The 17,723-nt window shown below is 46.7% G+C and overlaps 1 protein-coding gene across 4 annotated transcripts in view; it reads left to right on the plus strand.

The window, feature by feature from the left end:
- Window positions 1-11,045: 11,045 nt before the first annotated feature.
- The window catches only part of LUZP1 (leucine zipper protein 1), a 101,549-nt gene continuing 94,871 nt past the window's right edge, over window positions 11,046-17,723 (plus strand). For 2 of the 4 annotated variants that reach the window (XM_019461742.2, XM_053898822.1), the window contains exon 1: window positions 11,393-11,577. The gene's annotated coding sequence lies outside the window, so the exon portion shown is untranslated. Of the gene's footprint in view, window positions 11,066-11,177; window positions 11,197-11,392; window positions 11,578-17,723 lie in introns of those variants that run through there. The other 2 variants (XM_053898820.1, XM_053898821.1) reach the window with 2 other exon arrangements.

Consider the following 17,723-nt stretch of genomic DNA (forward strand, 5'->3'; position numbering starts at 1 on the left):
AAAGGACAGGCCAGCATAGGAGAAAGATCAGCTGTTTTCTGACCTTCCTTATTTTTACCTGAAAGCTGCCCTTTTGGGTATCATGCCTGGAGAACTGCACACTAGTTAGGCCACATGAAGGTCAAAATAAAAATAAACTTGTTTCCCATGACCACACCGGAAACCTGTATTTGAGGCCTTTCTCCTCCACTCCTCTCCCTCCCCCAACATCCCTGTCATGCTCCTAATTCTTTCACACTTAGTCACAAACACACATCTAGCATGATAGTGATGATGCTGGGGGAGAGCCGAGCCTTGGCTAGGAGGGGACTCTGCTCATTTCTGATTGAAGCAAGTGGGGCCGGTGCCCACCCAACAGCTGATCCTGCTTCCTCGCAGAACCCCGAATCACTTCCAATGGGAAAGTACCCAGCCCCCAGGAGGCGAATCCTCATTGGTTTAAGCAGTTGGGGTATTTCCATTCCCTTTGCTAGGGATTGGTCGAGGGATAGACATGTGAGGTAGTACTTGCAATGAGATGTAAGTAGGAAGACCAACCAGTCGGTTTCGCCCAGGACTAAGGGGGTTCCCAGGACTTGCAAATTTCAGTACAAGCCGCAAAAGTACCAGGCAAACCAGAACAAGTTGGTCATGCAAGATGTAAGGGGAAACCGGCTGGGGGCTTTGGGAAAGATGCCTCTTGCAGGAAAAGAGAGACAGGAAAGGAGGAAAAGTTCCTCCTGCTTGGGAGTAGTCCTGTGAGGATGGGAAGCTTGGTACTTTACAGATATTTTCTTATTTAATCTTCAAATCAGCCCTGGGAGAATCCAAGGGACTGTTATACCCCCAGCCATTCTGTGATTCTGTAGGAAAATGTCACTGATGCCCTGAGGATGACGGAGGGGAAAGACCAAAACCAGTTCCTTGACCACATCACTGAGTCACTGAAGCATCCCTGGGATAAGTGAGCAGTAACAAGCCTTACGGTTTAAATACTGTTGGCTGGATTTTTCTGCTACTCGATGCTGAACACGTCCTGACACCTCAGTCTTGCTACCTTGCCCCTTCCGTGGGTTGGATGGCAACAGGGCTGGGCGGCATGGGGCACTCTCGGGTTCGCACAGGCTTGGGGCTTGGGGAAGGGAAGTGGGGACAGCCAGTCTGACAAACAGCTTATGTTCACTGGCTGCTTTGAGAGGTGACCCAGGGATTTCCAGTGTGGCGCAAGTGGTCCAGCGAGGTCTGCAGGCTCCCGTGGCAGCAGAGGAAATGGAGACTCAGAGAGGGTGACTCATCTGAGGCCACACCAACTAGTTTGAATCTCAGTCTGTCCCAACCAAAGCTCATGCTCTTTCTCTTCACAGCACTCTCTTGGTTACACCACCAAGAAGGGATATCTCCTGGGACATTCTTGGTGACAGGGAAATCTAGTTCCCCTGAGACACCCAGTCCATCATTGGTCAGCCAGCCCCGAATGCTTTCCCAATGGGGCCAAATCTGATTTCTAGTAATTTCTTTAAAAAAAAAAAATTTTTTTTTAATGTTTTTATTTATTTTTGAGGCAGAGAGAGAGCATGAACAGGGGATGGGCAGAGAGAGAGGGAGACACAGAATCCAAAGCAGGCTCCAGGCTCCGAGCTGTCAGCACAGAGCCTGGTGCGGGGCTCGAACTCACAGACTATGAGATCATGACCTGAGCTGACGTCGGATGCTTAACTGACTGAGCCACCCAGGTGCCCCGATTTCTAGTAACTTCTTTCTATGTGCACGTCCTGATCCTTCTTTTCTGAAACCTGGAGGCCAGGACTGTGCCTCCTCAGGCTGATCAGTCTCACATCAGCTTTTCTTCTCTTAACATAAATGAGGAAAGAATTGGCCCATATTTCACTGGCAGTCAAACTAAAAGCACTAATCTTTTTTTTTTTTTTTTTAAGTAGGCTCCACACCCAACTTGGGGCTTGAACTCAGGACCCAAAGATCAAGAGTCATACGCTCTACCAACTGAGCCTGCCAGGCGCCTAAAAGCACTAAATCTTGGACCCATCTAGTGCTTTTAAGCTGGCTGCACTCTTCCACCCCCGGCCCCTGATTCTGTATCTGCGCAACTGGACCAAGGGCAGGACTTTTCCACGATCTATGCTACATTTCTCCTTGCAGCTTCCTACATTTCATTCTGCAGATTAAGTAGTTTTTGAATCCTGATTCTGCAGCCTCTATATGTGCTGGCCGTCCCAGCCTTGTGGGATCCTTGTAAGTAAATGCAACCCAATCATTAAAGAACTGTTCTATTCACTGGGGACAGGGACAAAGCCCTTGGACCACCTCCTCCAAGCTAGCACTGCCAAACACAAGATGAGGATGTCTGCTCTGGCAGAGGCATTGATTCTTCCCCCCAACCCTGTATGAGAGTTTTTCAGACAAATAGAACCAACACGATGTGCATATGTACAGAAAGAGATTCATTTCAAGGAACTGGCTCACACAGTTGTGGAGGCTTGGTGAATCCAAAATTTGATGGGGGAGGCCAATAGGCTGGAGATTCAGAAAATAAGTTGCACTTTGAGTCCAAAGGCAGGCTGTTACAGAACCAGGGAGAGCCAATGTTGCAGATGAAGTCCAAAGGCCATCTTCTGCAGAATTCCCTCTTGCTCAGAGGAGGTCAGCCTTTTGTTCTATTCAAGCTTTCAGCTGAGCGGATGAGGCCCACCCACCCTATGGAGGACAATCTGCTTTACTCAAAGTCCACTGACCTAAATGTACATTCATCCAAAAATACCCTTCTGAATGCAGAAATGTTCAGAATCATTTGACCAAGTATCTGGGGATGGTGGCCCCGACAAACTGACACATAAAATTAACCATCACTCCCCTCTCACTCTCACAGCCAGGCTCCTTACAGCACATGTCACTCTGACCTATGATCTCTCAGCCAACTCTGAGCCTCACAGGGATTCTCCTTGATCTTTGTACTCTTAGTACCTGGCACACAGCCAGTGCTCAATTAATGATAATAATAGCTGGCATTTATTGAGCTCTTACTGTGTACCCAGGTACTGCCCTAAGCATTTTATGAGCATAAACTCTCTTAACCCACATAGAGCTAGTCCTTTTATTATCCTCCAGATAAAGAACTGAAAGTCCCAAGAAAGTAAATAATGTGCCCAGTGTCATGCATCTAGTAAGCGGTGGGGCCAAATTCGAGCCATACAGTTATGCCCCCAGAATCCACAGTCTTAACCCCAGGCTGTGGATGTGGCCACGGCCAAAACAGCATGTGGTTGTGAGGCAGTGAGAAAAAGCACAGATTTAGGAATCACACAGCTGGGGCTACCTACCTCAACTCTTCTATTTACTTGCTTTATGCCTGGATGCCCTTATGCCTTGCTTTATGCTTTATGAGGCTCTGTGCCTCATCCTGCTCCTCTAACCAATGTGGATAACAGTAATGTCAGCCTCCTAGGGTGGTGGCGGCTTGGCACTGTGCCCAGCACTGTGACATTCAAAGACAGGGGACATTCTTGAGTGAGACCGGACCACAGTTTACTCAGGAGGAATTTTTGTTTGGGCACCTACTACATTCCAGGTACTTTACAGACCTTTTCTTATTTAATCTTCAGATCAGCCCTGGGAGGAATCCAAGTCCTCATCCCCCTTTTGCAGATGGGGAAAGGGAGTTGGGAGCACTCATGAGTGCCATAACCAGGGTGGGACCACCCATTGTCCCGATACATTTGCAAAGTGCTCTCGCCTCTACCCCAGGAATCACAAACTCAGGAGACTTTGGGGGCCTTCATAAGTGAGTAAAGCAAACTAGCTGTGACACAATAGGGAGATACGGGGACTCTGGTGACCTGGAACTCACATGTCCTATCTTAAGGTGGCGGCCACTACTCATCAACAACTGACTCATGTCGTGCAGAGATGTGCTAGTGCTGTTGATTTTTAACAGAGTGAGGAATCTGGATTTTCTATGCAGTCCCCTCATTTTTAATGTTGACAGCTAATTAAAAACAAACCCGAACCACTGTGCTACTATGCCAACCGCAAAACAAACCTGTGAGCCAGGTTTGGCCTCTGGGCCACCAGTTGGCAACCTCTGATCTTCCACACTATTGGCTAATTTCTTTGCCCTGTATGGCCGTTGGTTCCCTCACGGAGCTCAGAGTTTATCTAGAGACCAAAGTGCATAAGCAGATTAGAAAGCCAGACAGCCTGTGCTCCACCGTGCCTGTCCTGTACCCCATCCTGTGCCCCGCCCCCACAGCTTCCTCAGGTGCCATTCTAGTCACCTTCCTGTCACAGGAAGGGCTGGCTTGTGGGGGAGGGGAAGGGACAGTGCCCTGTTTACACTGCCGCTGGCAAGGAGCAGATGGAAGCAGTCCTTTGCACCTGGGAGTCTTAGAATAGTGGATTTACTGGGGGCGCCCGGGTGGCTCAGTCGGTTGAGCATCTGACTCTTGATTTCGGCTCAAGTTATGATCTCGTGGTGCATGAGTTCAAGCCCTGCATTGGGCTCTGTGCTGACAGCACAGGGAGCCCGCTTGGGATTCCCTCCCTCCCTCCTCTCCCTGCCCCTCCCCTGTTCTCTCTCTCTCTCTCTCTCTCTCTCTCTCTCTCAAAAAATAAATAAACTAATAAAAATTTTTTGAAAAAAAAAAAAAAGAATAGTGGATTTACCTGCTCTACCGGGGCACCCAAGATATTCTGGAAGAGGACCTTCAAGGTCACCTGGGACTACCCCAATCAGATCACTAATGTCAGAGCAGTAGCTCACACATTTTGATGGCTTTACTTCCCTGATCCCCCAACTACTAGGTGAAGTGGGACCTACTATTACCCTATTTTGCAGATGGGGAGACTGAGGCTTGGAAGGGTTCAGGAATAGCAGTAGCAAAGCTGAGATTCATATCTAGTCAGTGTGACCCAAGAGCCAGTGCTGCTAGCTATCAGCCCACACTACCATCCTAAGCCACACTCTTGACTCCTCACCACTTCTACCAAGTATCCTCGAGCCTCTCTGCTCACACGTCCAGTGACAGGGAGCTCACTATCTTTCTATTTTATTAACCATAGTTACACTCACCGAGCACTAACCAGGCGCGAGGACTTGCACTGGGCAATTTATTTTATTTAAAGTTTGTTTGTTTGTTTGTTTGTTTGTTTAGAGAGGGAGGGAGGGACAGAGAGAGAAGGAGAGAAAGAGACAATCTCAAGCAGGCTCCACGCTGAACAGCCCCACCCGAGGGCTCAAACTCATGCACTGGGAGATCAGGACCTGAGCCAAAATCAGAAGTCAAACACTTAACCAACTGAGCCACCCAAACACCCCTGCACTAGGCATTTAAAAAACATTTTATATCGTTCCCTTGTCATTGGTCCTGCATGCTCCATATTATACCCATTTTATACATTTTCACGTGATGAAGGAACTTGCCAAAGGTTACAAACTAGTTAGGGACACCAGACTGAGATTCAAATGTGGTTCTGTTCTTTAGCTAGCTCAGACTAAAAGCTTCTCTTAGTTTTGGGGGTAGAAACATCTGTCCCTTGAAGTAGTAGCCCCTAATTCCTAACTCTCCCAGTCCTCTTCCCCAGATTCCCTCTTCAGATATTTGAGTGCAGATACTTATACCCCTTGAGTCTTTTTTTTTTTTTTTATAACAGAGTCAATATTCTGGCTCCTTCCATTGTTCCCCATAAAATGTGGCTTTGTGGTCTCCCCTCAGCCATTATTTTGTTCCTTCTTCTATGGATACGTCACAATTTCTCCATGTCCCATTCAAAATTCTAATCTCAGATGGAGCACAGGACTCCAAACATGGGCAGAAGGACTATCACCTCCCTCACTGAACATACTGTTTTTCTATTAATGCAGCCCTAAACCCAATAAAACATCTTCCATGTATAAAGCACTTGGGTAGAGGGGCGCCTGGGTGGCTCAGTCGGTTAAGCGTCTGACTTCAGCTCAGGTCATGATCTTGTGGTTCGTGGGTTCCAGCCCCACGTCAGGCTCTGTGCTGACAGCTCAGAGCCTGGAGCCTGCTTCAAATTCTGTGTCTCCCTCTGTCTCTGTTCCTCCCCCACTTGCACTGTCTCTCTCCTTCTCTCTCTCAAAAATAAATAAAGATTAAAAAAATAAATTAAAGCGCTTGGGTAGAGAGTGAACAAGTCAGCAACTTTTCAGCCCTTCCTGAATATACATCTGCCCACTGAGCTAAGGAAGGAGGCAGAGTCACAGGTCACTTGGTGAACTTTAGACATAGATCCTAGAATATCAGAGCTAGTAAGGCCCAATCTCCTGCCCTTTTTTTTATAGATGAGGAAGCTGAGCCCAGAGAAGGGCAGTAACAGATCCAAGATTCCACAGTGAGACAAAATATACTTCTGCCTTTCTCAGAACCTCAGGTACAGGTAAGCCCTGGGGAGAGGGATGTAGAGTTGGGTGAAAACGCCACCCTTTGGAATGTTGCTGTTAAGTGGACCCACACTAGGTCTCTTTCCTCAGAGTTTTGGTCAGAAATCCTGGTCTATTCCAGATATGACCACCAGGTGGCGAAGGGGCACTAGAGAGGCGCGGAAATCAAAGGTGGGTGGGTACCTTCCTCATTCAGAGCGGATTTTCCTTTGCTAATGGGAATGGTGAGGTGGGAAGCCTATGCCCGCTCTGGGAGGGGACTCCAGCAACTGTGTATATTATAAACATATACAGAGTGAATTCTGCCTCAAGCAAAGAAATGTCAAAGAACAACTGCCACCCAAGGCAACCAAGATGGGCTTTCCAAATGCAATTGTAATCATCTGTTTCTGAGTCAGCCTTTCCTGCATGTAGCTCAGAGCTCCAGGAGGAGCTAAGTTCTAGTTGACCACTTGGCCACTGTATCCCCATCACTGAGACCCCTGGGCACCCAGAAGACACCCAGTAAATTTTTTGATGAATGAATGAGAATGAATACAATGCAAGTTCTAAGTTGTTAAAAGCTTGGACATAGGTACCACATAGACTTGCAGGAAATCTAGCTCCCCTGTGCTGCTTTATCATGACACCTCCCTGACACCTAACCTCTGACACATAGAGTGGGTGCAAGATAAGGCCGTTGTTTCCCAGGGATCTACACAGAGTCGGAGTTGCTGATAGTCTCTCCCTGACGGGTCCTTTTCCCGGGTGGATGGTGGGCCACTCCCTCCCCAGCAGGGAAGTCTCCGTCCAATGGCAGGAAGTCATTGCTGCCACCTGGAGAAAATGAGGTTTATGTCATCTGACAGCCTCACAGCTCAGCTTAAGCCTGGCAGCTCATCCACACATTTGTCCGTCTCGTATCACAAGGAAACTATGTGTGAAGTCTCTGAGGCTGGCAACCATGAGTGTTTGGGGCCAAGGATGCCTGAGAGGAAGGAGAAGGTTGGAGGTATGTAGGCTGGGCCTTGGGATCTAAACCAAGCTATTGACTTTGAACTTTAAACTGGGAACAACGGCAACTATTGAAGATTATTCATCAGGGGAATGACTTGGTTAGATAAATGTTAAGAGCAATCACTCTGGCTGTGTGCAAAAGGAGGAATGGAGGTGGGGGAGCCTGGAGGCAGAGAGACCAGACAGGAGGCTGAGAAGTAAGAGCTGCAGGCTGAACTCAGGTGATGGCAATGATGGCTGATTTTCCATCCACTCAGAGCTTCTGATCAACTCGAAGTGCCCCAATGAAACTTGTCAGTCTTGCCCATGAGCTAGTTCACACAGGGTCAGGGGCTACCCTGGGGCCAGGCAGGAGGCATAGGTGGTCCCAGCAGCAGCTGTTTCCTAGATCCTTGATGAAAACAGCCTGGGAAGAGAGAGTTTGGCTAACGAGAGAAACAAGATCCTGGGTCAGGCTGGATGGGAGAGGCAGTGTGGTCTAACAGTTAAAGATACATAACAGTGTCAGATACATCTTTTATGTCCCAGCTCTGCCACTTCTTAGCTGTGTGACCATAGACAGGTCATTTTGCTGCTTTTGATCCTTGGTTTCTTTATCCACAAGTGTGCGATTATGAATAGAGTTCATCCCATGAAGCTGTTGTGGGGGCCGGACAAGGCAATGTGTGTAAAGCTCAGCACAGTGCTCTCCACCTATAACGTGGAAGCCCAAGGGGGAGCTTCAGGTCCTCAATTCCCCTCAAACACAGAGTCTGTTGCCATGACATGGTGGTCATTCCGGCTCTGTGGCACCTTTCCAGGCCAGGGTGGCTCCAAAAATGGACCAGCCTGGGCTGCACACCACACGGCCTTGAGCCAAGGGAATTCCAGCCAGAAGTAGAGAGGAGTGATGGAAATGATGTTTTGACAGCCCAGGACCACATTCTGAGGGAAATGTACCACTTCTGTACTATTTTTTGAAGCATTAAAAATTGTTCTCCTTAGGGGTCCCTGGGTGGCTCAGTAGGTTAAGCGTCCAACTCTTGATTTCGGCTCAGGTCATGAGTTCACAGTTTGTGTGATCAAGTCCCTCATCCGGCTCTGTGCTGATAGCATGGAGCCTGCTTGGGATTCTCTCCCTCTCTCTCTCTGCCCTTACCCCATTCTCTCTCTCAAAATAAATAAATAAAACTTTAAAAAAAAGTTATTCTCCTTACTCCAGGGGTCTCAGGCAAGAGTTCTTATTTTATTTTCTCAGATTCTTCCTTATTTTGTGGGTGCTTATGCACTGCAGTCTTGCTATTATGGGAAGTGTTTTGCAGAATTCTTTCATATAATCTTTGTGGCAACTTTCTTAGGTAGATCCTGATTGCTGTTGTCTCCACTGTATGAATAAAGAAACCGGCTTAAAGAGGTTAATAGATGTATCTGGGTCTGTTTAACACCACCCTTTGCTCCTCACTATGACACTTCCCTTCCTACGGACAGCAGAAAGAGACCTAGGGCTGCCGCTTACCCCCAAGCAGCCTGTCCCCAGAATTCTCCGGTGAGTGGGATGCCAAAGCTTGTCTCATCCAAAAGCCAGTAAGAGAAACGACCATGTGACCCACAGTCCGACAGTTGTCATAAAACCCTGATTGAGGCACAGTCCATTGCATTGGGCGGGGGTAGGGAAGGTGTCCCTTGTATAATACATTCCTCTGAGAGTTTAGTGCGGAGAAAAATTTGTCTCTCCCAAATTATGAAACTAATTCTTCCCATCAGGTAGAGTAATAGCTAATTCCTATATAGAATTTGCCATATGACAGGCCCGTTAGAAGAACTGTATATACTTGAACTCATTTAATCCTCCCCATGACCCAAAGAGAGGGGTTTTATTATTGTATCATTCCCATTTTTCAGATGAAGAAACAGAAGCACAGGGAAATCCAATAACTAAGGTCACATGACTAGTACGTAGTGGAATTGGACTTCACAACAACGGTCTGGCCTCAGGTTTTGTGTGTGCTTGACCACATGTTTGCTACTTCCCATATAATTTGTAGCTCATGTAATTTCCCTCTTTGCTTTGACTGCCAGGCAACTCAGAGCTGTGGTTTTTACTCTGTCACAGTGCTATCTTTAGGACACTTAACCTAGTATTTCTGCTATAATTAGTCAATTTTTCATCTTTCTTCCTCCCCACTGGCCTTTCGTCCAGGCTTTCATTATTCGTTGATTCTTGCTGTTTAATTATCCATCAGATAGGCTTCAGACTGCAATGGAAACTACCTCAAAACTCTTTTGGGAATAGGCAGGACGTAATGCATCAGTTACATGAACAGAGACAGTTGGTGCTAGATGGTTCTCTTTTGAGCATCTTCTGGTGTTGGCATCCAACGTTTGGCAGATGACAGAGAAAAGGTCGAGCTTTGAGAAAGCACACATACCTCTTCATTTGGATTTGCCCTAGACATGGCACACATTGTCTCTGCCCACATCCCATTGGTGAAAACCAGTCACGCGCTTAAATACAAGCGGGTGCTGGAAAATGTAGTCTGGGCTCTTGACTTTGAAACAACTCTACCCATGGAAGGCAAACATCTCTGGTGAACAGCTGACACTGTCCCAGTTCACAAGGAACTTAACATTTCTGAATCATCAGTTCTTACCAAATGGCTAAGAATACCGTGCAATATATATTGTGGCCATGAGGAAGGAAATGGTCTTCCTTTGTTTATAGGGAACCCTGAGCAAAATGCAGTATTTGCATTTTGGACCAAACATAATTAATTGTCCAACAGGAGAATGGGCTGGAATGGAGAGAGAGAGTTCATCATGATAGAAGTATTCAAGCAGTGGCTGAATTTTCACTTGGCTGAAGGTTCTAGAAGGAGACAAGCTAGATGCCTCCTACTAGTCCTTCTAATTTTGAGCTTCTGTGCTGGGCTCTATAGTAATCTCAGAATACCTATTTTGTGCCAAGCTCCAGGAGGGGTTTTCGGGGCCCAAAAACAAATGAGACAAGGTTCTGGCCCTCAGGTTACCAGGCTCTAATGTGTTGATGCAGGATATCTGGGAAGCAGGATAGCAGAATGGTCTGAGCCCGGAAAACAGGAGACTGGAGTCTACTTTTTTTTTTTTTAATTTTTTTTTCAACGTTTTTTATTTATTTTTGGGACAGAGAGAGACAGAGCATGAACGGGGGAGGGGCAGAGAGAGAGGGAGACACAGAATCGGAAACAGGCTCCAGGCTCCGAGCCATCAGCCCAGAGCCCGACGCGGGGCTCGAACTCACGGACCGCGAGATCGTGACCTGGCTGAAGTTGGACGCTTAACCGACTGCGCCACCCAGGCGCCCCTGGAGTCTACTTTTTAACTCTTGCTTTTAGCTGTGTGACACTGGAGAAGCCACTTGGCTTCTGGTTCTCAGTTTTCTCATTTGTAAAATAGGGACAATGTTATCTTCATAGATTCTGAGGGTTCAATGGCACAATTATATCTAGGACATTCGTAGCACAGTGGTATGCAGTAAGCACTTTATTTTATGCCTAGCAGTACTTTAAGGATGACCTTGCGTAGGTCATTCCAATTGTTAAGCCTCAGCTTTCTCATCCGTAGGATGGAGTTCATTGAACGTACACCACAGGGCTGGAGTTTTGCTGTGTTGTGGGGTCTGCGGTCTGCCATGTCGTCGTCTCTCCGGTGCTTCCTGGGGTAAGTGGGTCACATCACACTCAGTTCGTAAGAACTGAAAGATTGTGGATGGCAGTCAGCACCTTCCGGCAGAGAGGAGGAACCTGAGTTAGCAAGGACGCGATTTCCTGGCCGCGTTCCCCGGGAAGGAGGTTTGTGCTGGGTCCCATCCCCCGGCGGTCCTGCTCAGGAAACGTGCAGAGAAAGCCAGGAACCAGGCCTGCCAGGCCCCGGGCCCCTCTGCGCCTTCCCGCCTCCCCGGCCCTCGACTGCAGGAAGCCGGCTGGCGGGCACGCCCTGCCCGGTGGGTGGGAAAGGCCGCGAGCGCGCCCCGCACTGCCGGCTTCCCAGGCTCGCGGCCGCGCGCGGAGCTGTCACTGCGGCAAGCGCGCCGCCTCCCCCGCCGTCCGCACTCCCGGTGCAGCGAACCCGCAGATTCCGATTCCTCGACACCGCCGCCCGGCCCGGCTCGGAGCCCACGCCGCTGGCGCTGGGCTGGGGAGGAGAGGTCGCTGAGGCCTGAGGGTTTGTAGGTGAGTGGTCCAAGGTCATGGCTAGCAAACGGCAAGACCGGCTTCGACCCGCGACCTGCTGGGACTCTGAAGTGGGTGCCTGGTCCTGGGCCAGGCTCTTGAGGGGTTCAGGTTCTAATGGAAGCTCAGGAACAGGAGATCTGAATCCGGGGACTCCCGGAGGTCTGTGAACCTCTTGCTTTTGTGTGTAACATGCTGTGTATTGCATTTTTGCTCAGAGTTTTAAAGGTGCCAGTGACCCAAAAAGGGTTAAGACCCATAGCTTTCTAAGGCTCCCCGGTTCCTCCTCAGGGACTCCAGCTTTATGAGGACTGGAGGTTCCTCTACAGCCTATAGCATCTTGAGAATATCTCTGCAGTGTCCTGCAGCTACCCTGGAGAGACTTGGGTTTTCTACAGGATCCCAGGATTTTTCTTCTGGATCTTGAAAATATTTCCATAGAGTTTCTGGGGTCAGTCTGGGGATTTGAGGTCCCTATGGACCCCTGGTGGTGTCTCTTTGGGAGGTTCTGAGATTCTCACTGTAAAGTCCTATGGTCCTCCATGGTGTGAGTTCTAAATCTGGGCCTCAGGATGCCTATGAACCTTTTGACATTGTAGGCAAGATATTGTGGGCCTGTAGTATACATGTAATTCCTGGGAGAGGTTTCATAGATGTCAAAGGAATGTCTGATCCCCAAACCTGGGAAAACCATCGCTTTAGAGCATCCAGTGTTAAACAGGGAAGAATACGATGAAGGAGATAAAAGGCAGTGTTCTCCAGGAGGCACAGCATGGACTTTGGAGTCAGGCATTTCTAGGTTAAAATCCCAGCTTTTGTGCTTAGCAGCTGTGTGATCTTGAGCTAATTTCTTAGCCTTTCTGAGCTTCAAGGCCACCTCCTCTAGGAAGCCTTCCCTCTGTCCTGGATTCAGTTAGATTCCCACCCCACATTTCCCAAACCTGATGCTCTGTGGTGCTTAATGCAATTGTTTTTAAGTAACTAATTGTGTTTAATGTTATTTTGTCTCTCTACCCCATCCCCCCTTCCCTCCAGGAAGGCAGGGCCCTTTGCTCTCTTATAGTATGTGCAGTGCCTGGCACATGTTAGGCTCTCAGACATTTGTTATGAAATAAATAAAAGAGGGAGGGAATCTGGAGGGCTACATGCCAGATGCTGCAGCGGGGGCAGAAAGGGATCAGAAAGGAGTAAGTATCATTTCTGTCCTGAAGGAGGTCCCAGGCTAGTGGGGTAAGGATAGAGTTCCTGGAAGTAGGATTGTCCTAAATGTGCTAATGGGGGATAAACACTAATAGGAATAAACACCAAGGGGGAGAAACACTAATGAGGAAAGCACCAAGAGATCTAAAGATGAGTGAGACTTAGTCTCTCCAGAGTTGATGGAAACACTTACTTCCCTCTGCATTATGTATTATAACTTACAAAGTACTTAACTGATAAAATATCTGGGTAAAGCCTCATCCCACAGAGATGGGGACACCACTGCTGAGAAGAGTTCAGTGACTTGCCCAAGGCCATCCACGAAATAATGGCTGCTCAAGGACATAAGTCATTAGCTTTGGAATTCAGCCCACATTCTTTAGGAAATGGGCTTTGATGTTGTGAAGGTCTTGATTTAGATCCCACTAGATGTGAGAATTTGGGCGAGTTACCTTACCTCCTCTGAGCCTTGTTTTCCTAATCTACAAGGTAGGAATAATGACCTCTATAACCTGTATCAGATAATTCCTGTGAAGTGCCCAGTATGATCCTTGGTTTATAGTAAAGGATCCATAAGTGTTTGTGGAATGGATGAATGAAATGCAGATATTGGTGGGTGGCCTGCAATGTGAAGGGACTGAAAATCATGCCATGTGGGGGAGAGTAGGAGAAATTGAGGGCAAGTTTATCCCTTCCCACTCTCACTTTCTATGATTCTTAAGAGACTTAGCACTGGCCTCAACCACAATGTTGTAATTTATTGTTTGCTACCAACAAAAGTGAACCAACACCAGCTTGGTTAGCTTTCTTTTTATACCTATCTTTACTGCATTTTTTCTGGTGACCAAATAATGTATGCTCCTCATAAAAAAATTGAAATTGCATAAAGATATGAGGAAAGATGAAACTGCAAGTTTAGGCACCATAGACACAAAATGCCAGCAAATTGTTATTCTTTGTGAGGGGCACAGGACAGGCAGCAAGAAATTCTTCCGACTTGAAAGTCTTTTCTCCTGGCCCTGCTGTGGTTTCTGGAGGTTTTGTTAGGAGGCTTGCCTTTGGTTGTGGGACTGAAAGTTCATGTGCAGCTAAGGGCTGGAGAGTGGGGAGAAGGTGAGAATTGTCTGGGCAGGGGCCTTCCCTGGAATGAGATGGAACTTACGGAATTTTGTTTTTTAATTAATTAATTAACTAATTAAATTTTTATTTTTGAGGGGGGGGGGTAGAGAGAGCGGGACAGAGGATCTGAAGCTGCACTGACAGCAGTGAGCCTATGTGGGGCTTGAATTCACAAGCTGTGAGATCTTGACTTGAGCGAAGCTGGCCGCTCAACTGACTGAGCCACCCAGGTGCCCATGTGGAACTTTCTATGGCAGTGTGCACACTTAGCTCAGATGCCCACTGCCAATAGCCTTGTAGTTGTGTTTTCTTTTCTTTTTTAAAGTATATTTAAACAATTTTTTATTTTAAGTAGGCTCCACACCCATTGTGGGGCTTGAACTCACAACTTGGAGATCAAGGGTCACATGCTGTACTGGTTGAGCCAGCCAGTCACCCCTGTAGCTGTGTTTTCATCCCCTTTCCTCTCTCTCAGAATATAGTAGAGTCTTTTTTGAAAGTTCCTGCTACACACACCCACACCCCCCCCCCCACACACATAGAAAAAGCAAATCATAAAGAAAGAAAAAAGGTGAAAGCCTCCTATTTCATTCTCTGTATTCTCCATTTTTTAGGTATGTACTGAGCATATAAGTTATAACCCACTATACCTATAATTCTGCACCTTAGTCTTATCCCTTTTCTTTTTTTAAAGTTTATTTATTTAAGCAATCTCTACCCCCGATGTGGGGCTTGAACTCAAGAGCTGCGTGCTCCTCCAACTGAACCACCCAGGGGCCTCTACTCTTACCCTTTTCATTTAACAATAGCCCCTCAACCCCTTTTTTGCCTATATGTGAAAATCTCTCATCTGGTATTTTCTTCCTAGATATCTTTGTCACAAGCATGTTTGCTGCAGAGATTTTTTGCTGCCGAGCTAATGGGCCATAAGGCAGTTTTTGCCATAAAAGATAAAATCATGAAAAATGAAAGAGGGACCTTCCTTAAAAAGGATAGAGTGAAACATGAAAAATGAAAAACAGGGCTCCTGGGTGCTCAGTCGGTTGAGCGTCTGACTTCAGCTCAGGTTATGATCTCAGGGTTCGTGAGTTTGAGTCCTGCATCGGGCTCTATGCTGACTGCTCAGAGCCTGGAGCCTGCTTTGGATTCTGCGTCCCTCTCTCTCGCTCTGCCCCTCCCTTGCTCATGCTCTATCTCTCTCTTTCTCTCTCTCTCTCCCTCAAGAATAAACATTTAAAAAATTTTTAAAAATGAAAAATGAAAAACAAAGTTAAAAAGCTTTTATTGCGAAATACAAAATATTTGAATACATTTAAAATGTATGTGGACTCATGGCAATACTGTAATACTGCACAAAAACTGGTTTTATTTTGTGGATTGTACCTAAGCACTTGTGTTCAAAGTTTTTCATTTATAGTGTCATACTTTTTGTTTGTTTGTTTGTTTGTTAATTCCTCTCCTTATTTGGCATCAGACTTTTTAAAAAAAGATTTTATTTTATTTATTTATTATTTTTTTAAGTGTTTATTTTTGAGAGAGAGAGAGAGAGAGAGAAAATATGAGTGGGGGAGGGGCAGAGAGAGAGGGAGACACAGAATCTGAAGCAGGCTCCAGGCTCTGAGCTATCAGCACAGGGCCCAATGCGGGGCTCGAAACCACAGACCGTGAGATCATGACCTGAGCCGAAGTTGGACGCTTAACCGACTGAGCCACCCAGGTGCCCCAAGATTTATTTTTAAGTAGTCACTACGTGCAATGTGGGGCTCAGACTCACATCGCCAAGATCAAGAGTCACATGCTCTATCTACTGAGCCAGCCAGGTGCCCTACCTGAGCGACTTTTTCTTTTTTCACTAAAATATCTTCCTTTATTAAGAGAGGTGTCAGTCTCTAAATAATAGGATGCATATTTGTAACTGAGCTTTCTATTGCGTTGTGAAAGTCTTCTATGCTGTTGTCTGGTTTTGGAATATTGTCACATGTCCATTGATTAATGCTCCAAAGTTCTCTGGGAAATATGGGTTCAAAACTGTGTGCCACAGGGGTGTCTGGGTGGCTCAGTCGGTTAAGCGTCCGACTCAGCTCAGGTCACGATCTCGCGGTCCGTGAGTTTGAGCCCCGCGTCGGGCTCTGGGCTGATGGCTCGGAGCCTGGAGCCTGCTTCCGATTCTGTGTCTCCCTCTCTCTCTGCCCCTCCCCCATTCATGCTCTGTCTCAAAAATAAATAAACATTTAAAAAAAAATTAAAAAAAAAAACTGTGTGCCACAGCACAGACCGTTATGATGGCTAGGATTTATATAATATAAAAATAGAGGAGTACCGAGTCAATGGAGAAATGAAACCAAACGGTCGACCAGTTTGATGAAACCAAACAATCAAATCAAACTGTCAGCCAATTTATTTTGCTCTTTTATGGTAAAATTGTCTTAAGTCCAATGGGTTATATGGTGAAAATGTTTGCAGTGAAAATGTTTGCAGCGAAATTGCTTGCAGCATAGGTACTTAGTCGAAAGTACCTAGAACCAAAAATCTACCCCATTCCTTTTACAGACTGAGATTCTTGAGGTCAGGACTATCCATTAGCCCTACTTCTGACCCAGAGGGCAACACAGGATAGGCCTTTCTGGGAGGACATGTTGACATATTAACAGTAGCCACCATATAGTGGCATAGGCATGAGGTGCTACCACCTAAGAACTAAGCTCTTGCACGTTATTGCATTTAATTCTCACAGCCACTGTATGAGATAGGTACTATTATTATTTCCATTTTTCAGATGAGAGGCTGAGGGACTTGAAAGTCCAAGGTCACACAACTGGTAAGTGGTGGAGCTAAGATTTGAATCCTGATCTTTTCTGTGCCAAAACTTTTGCTGTGAATGAACTAACAAGTGATTGATAGACTCATGGGTCTTGGGGAGAAAGTTCTGTCTTCAGAACCTCCCCTGTATGTCCTGGGTTCTCTCTGCCAATGGTTTGCAATGCTTGGAATCAGCATCCCCACATAGGAGGGACTCAGTAAAAGCCCTTTCTTTGCCTGCAGCAATCCTGTGGCCATGCTTACTTTTCATGGAAGTGGCATTTTTGAATCTCCTCTTCTAAAAATAAGCTGCAATTTGTTAGGGGCCCTTGAGAACCAGCCCAGCATTTCAGGACAGCCATTTTTGCCTGTCTGCAGCTCAGGAAATTAATCAGAATCCCAAAGCCCTTTCCCTTTTCCCACAGGCCAGCACTCTGGAAACGCCCAGTGCCTTGCTGCAGCTCTTGTCCAGGACTGCAGAGATGCCAAGGGCAGTTGAACACAGATCTATCTTTTTGTAAGGGAACCGAGAGCAGAAAGGCATAAGGGAGAAACGGGTCAGCTCTGCTGCAAATAACTTGCAGAGAGAACTCAACTCGAAGCTGTCCCCTACTTGGAGGGGTGCTGACTGATCCTTGGGGGCATCAGATGTGACTCCACAGATTCCCCCTGGGGTCTAGAAACTGGAGTGTGGGCTCTTGTTCCAATGGCAATGCTCTGTAGGGCCACTTTTAGGGAGCCTCTTCCTCTCTCGGGACCTCAGATGTCTAACCACTATGAAATGATTATCACTAGGGGTGCTCTGTGGTGTTTGGAGCTGGAAATAATTTTGATGATAATAATGAAAATAAGAATGACAACTACATCCTTTCTGGAACATTGTGCCTGGTGCTTTCCACACAGTGTTTTATGTAATTTCAGAACAAACAAGGACTATATTAATATCCCCATTTTACACAGGAGAAGAATGAGGCTCAAAGAGAGCCCGAACGTGGGTATATAATCCCAGGGTTTTCTGGCCCCAACAA

The sequence above is a fragment of the Panthera pardus genome, unplaced genomic scaffold (assembly GCF_024362965.1).
Source record: "Panthera pardus isolate Hobbes unplaced genomic scaffold, ASM2436296v1 HiC_scaffold_11, whole genome shotgun sequence".
NCBI lineage: Eukaryota > Metazoa > Chordata > Mammalia > Carnivora > Felidae > Panthera > Panthera pardus.